Source organism: Myotis nattereri, assembly GCF_964212035.1.
Source record: "Myotis nattereri genome assembly, chromosome: 2".
Taxonomy (NCBI): Eukaryota; Metazoa; Chordata; class Mammalia; order Chiroptera; family Vespertilionidae; genus Myotis; species Myotis nattereri.
In genome coordinates this window covers 89,745,127-89,749,495 of record NC_138076.1, presented here as the reverse complement: position 1 = coordinate 89,749,495, position 4,369 = coordinate 89,745,127, and the positions used below count along the sequence as shown (strand labels likewise).

Below are 4,369 nucleotides of genomic sequence, written 5' to 3'. Positions count from 1 at the left end.
TAGTAGCAATTCAAAATAGGATAATTGACACCAAAAAATATATGGCATTTTTAAAATGAGAAAACTTGTTGGAATCTAGGTGAAGAAGAGAAATAGTGTTTAGTTAAATTTTAAGTTGGAAAGTATGCTGTCTTGGCTAGCCTTAGAAATAGTTCCCAGACCCTGCATTCCCTCTCCCACAATACCCTGTGCTCCTTATTTCCAACTTGTTGGGCAGGATGGCTCCTGCAAAAAGGGTAGCAAGAAGAAGAAGGGCCGCTCTGCCATCAACCAGGTGGTGACCAGAGAGCACACCATCAACATCCACAAGCATCCACAGTGTGGGTTTCAAGAAGCGTGCCCCTCGGGCACTCAGGAGATTTGGAAATTTGCCATGAAGGAGATGGGGACTCCAGACGAGTGCATTGACACCAGGTTCAACAAAGCTGCCTGGGCCAAAGGAATAAGGAATGTCCCATACCATATCCGGGTACATTTGTCCAGAAAACGTAATGAGGATGAAGATTCACCAAATAAGCTATATAATTGGTCACCTAAGTGCCTATCACCACTTTCAAAAATCTACAGACCATTAATGTGGACAAGAACTAGTGCTGATGGTAGAATGAAGTTATACAACTGCAACTCCCTGCCACCCTCCCCCGCCCCCGCCAAAAAAAACAAAACAAACAAAAAAACAAAACCAGAAATAGTTCACCCAAAAAACTAAGTGTAGAACACTGGAAAGTTATTTCTTTCCTGTGAGCCTCAGTTTTCCTATCTCTGACATAAGAACAATAACATAACTCTTTCCCTGGCTTCTGTTGGTCAGTGGTTAGAGTGTTGGCCTTTGGATCAAAGGGTCACAGGTTCAATTTCTGGTCAAGGGCATGTGCCTGGGTTGCAGGTTCAATCCAGCCCCAGGTTGGAAGTAGGGGCATGTATCTCTCTCTCTCTCTCTCCCTCTTTCTCTCTCTCTCTTCCTTCCCCTACTCCCTCCTTTCACTCTCTCTAAAAATAATAATAATATAAATCCTAAGTATTTCATATCTATATATATAAAAGGCCAATATGCTAAGTGTCCGACCATTTGACCAGTCACTATGATGTGCACTGACCACCAGGGGACAGACGCTCAACACAGGAGCTGCCATGATGCACACTGGCCATTTACAGAGAAATGTCACCACGGACCTGGTGCCCACAAAGCAACACTCAGCTTCCCCCAAGTGGGACACAGGCTCCGCCACCACCCTGGAGTGACAGCCCACCAAATAGCAGCCAACATTGCCGAGACCCCATGGCCCAAAATGCTGCCCACAGCCCAGCCTAGAAACAGTGGCTGTGGGCGCTGGGTAATATAGCAACGTCTGGCTTCCTCTCCCTAGCAACTAGCCTCCTTGGAGTTTCTTCAGCCCAGGAACACGACTTGCTTTATAGCCAGGTGGAAACATTTTATACTCTAACCAAATGTCTGTGAAGCATTTTTCCATGCCTCATCTCATTTGATCCTCACAGAAGTCCTGGAGTAGGTAGATAATAGACTTGGTGGAATCCTATTTTCTTTTCATTAGCCAGAAAATGGAGATTTAGAAAGCTGAGAAACTTGACCCAACTGAAAAGAAGAAAGAATGGTGGACCTTGAAAATGAATTCAGGTTTTCTCACTGAGCAGAATATAGTCAAACACTGCTGCAGTTACATATTTTACCCTTTGTTCTCCCTGAGAGATCTACAATGATAATCTGCTTCATGTTGATATTTACTGCTGTGCTGCTGACAATTAACTGAAAGAGAAGTTGGGGTGCTTCACTGGGCTGGAAAAGGTTTAGCTAAATCAGGAAGCAGGTCTAATTAAGCAAGTTTATTCTATGTATATAAATGGCTAAGTTGACTCACGCATGTGTGATATAAAGCTCTCACTGGCACCAATCACACACGTGTGTTTCAATCTGTATTGTCAATCATGAATTTGGTTGACATGTCTATTATAGAGAAAGGGCGAATAGTGATATTAAAATATTTCTTTTAATTAATTTCCTTTCAATGTGCACGAATTCATGCACCGGGCCAGTAGTATATTGTATAAGGAAAAAACTGAGTTAATAAGCAAAGATCATTTTTTATTATTAATTTCTATATCAAGAGTAGTGTTTGCTAAAATAAGTGGCATTCATTCTGACATCATTAATAAAATAAGGATGGAAAATGGATGTCTACTTTAGTGGGTCCATTTGGTTGTCACCCAGAATCCATTTCTCTCTTTCCCCATTCAAGCAGTACTCAAAGTCTCTGGGGAACCACATGTCACTTATTATCAGTCATATGTTTTCTGTCAGACCAGATTATCTTATTTCTAATCACTCTAACCATAATAGTTAGCACAGAGATGAGTACATAACTTTATAACAGATGAGCACAAATTTAATCAGAGCCAACAATATATGACATTTTCCAAGACTTTGAGAAATAAAAGCAAACACTATGTTAAAACCTTAGTAATAAGAAATTACAAAGCCCTACCATTTCCCCCTTGACTTAAACTATTCATACAAATAATTTAGAAAATAATTTAAGAAAACAAAACTTGTGAGATCTAGCTAAAATTAAAATACAAGGCAAATTAATCATTTCAATATTTTTGTTATTATATAAAATAGAATCAAAGTTAATGAATGAAATATTAAGAAAAAAAGCTTTAGGACATCAGGATAATTGGAAAGTAGAAAACCAATAAATTAACAGTTACATAAGTTGGTTATTTAAAATAAACAATATGAAACATAAAATTCTGACAAATTTTACTAAGAAAACAGAGACATAACCAAATAAGTCTGAAGACGAGATTTAAAAATGAAAAAGAAATTTAAATATTGATCATGAAATGACAGAAATAATTAAAAACATCTTAATAAGCACTCCAGAAAAAAAAGAAAATTTTATCAGTAGAATAATAAATAACAGAGATAATGGAACTAGTAGACAAAGATGCTAAGGCAACTATTATGATTATATATTAACATTTATAAGAAAACATAAACTTAAGAGAGAAATAGAAGCTATTTAAATAAACCTAGTGGAATGTCTACAGATAAAAAATACAAGATTTGAAATAAAGATTTTACTGAAAGGGAAATGTCAGTGGGAGAACATCTTAATGAAAAAAGAACTTATGCACAGAGGAACAATGATATAGACAAATTCTTAACAGAAATTATTTAAGCTAGAAGACAATGGAATTATATATTTTTTAAATAAGATAAAAATCTACATAATCTTTAAAATGAAGGTGAAATAAAAACTTTTTTGAGCTGAACAAAGTTAAAATATTAATCAGGAGTAAAACTACTTACAAAATTGTAAAAGGAAATTCTTCAGGCATAAGTCAAATAATAATAAATGACGACCCAGCTGGTGTGGCTCAGTGCTTGGGTGTTGACCCATGAACCAGGAAGTCACGGTTTGATTCCTGGTCAGGGAACATGCCCAGGTTGTGGATTCAATCCTCAATGTGGGGCCTGTAGGAAGCAGCCAACCAGTGATTCTCTCTCATCATTGATATTTCTCTCTCTCCCTCTCTGAAATCAATAAAATATATTTTAAAAAAATAAAAATAATAATGACAAAAGAGTCAATTCACTATAAAGTCATTGCACTCTTAAATATATATGCACCCAATAACAGACTTTCAGTACATATAAAATAAAAACTAACATAACTAAAATGAAAAATTGACAAATCCACAATTATAGTTAGAGATTTCAATGCTGCCTTCTTTAGAACAAGAAGCCTGAAACTCAGTAAAAAATAAAATACTTGAGCAATGCTACTTAAAATTTTACCTAATTGACATTTTTAGAAGGCTCCTCCCAGCCACAGCAGAATACATAATTGCTTGTTAAGGACACATGAAACATAAACTAAGATATATCACATGCTGGGACATAAAACAAATTTCAATGAATTATAAAAGATTGAAATAAGGCAGAATGTGTTCTCTAAACAAAACATTAATTGATGTTGATAATAGAAAGATAGCTGGAAAATCTCTACATCTAATAAGTTGAACAACACACTTTTAAATAACATCAGGTTTAAAGGAAAATAAAAATTAGAAATATGTTTGAATTGACTAAAAATAAAAACAGCATAGCAAAATTTGTGGCATGCAGCTAAACAGTACTCAGACTGAAATCTATGGTTTTAAATGGTTGCATTTAAAAATCTAAAACCAATTAACCAACTTCCACATGATGAAGCTAGGGAAAAAGAGAAAATAAAATGCAAAGTAAGAGGAAGAAATGAAATAACAAATATGAGAACAAAAACCAACAAAATAGAAAAACAACACAGTCAAGAAAATGAACAAAGTCAAAAGTTGCTTCCTAAAT

At 35.5% G+C, this 4,369-nt stretch overlaps 1 pseudogene across 1 annotated transcript; it reads left to right on the top strand.

Moving 5' to 3' along the window:
- The first annotated feature begins 218 nt into the window (after positions 1-218).
- On the top strand, positions 219-591 carry LOC308514655 (large ribosomal subunit protein eL31-like; annotated as a pseudogene). Its single transcript has one exon. The product of its transcript is annotated as a large ribosomal subunit protein eL31-like (transcript).
- Positions 592-4,369: the final 3,778 nt, after the last annotated feature.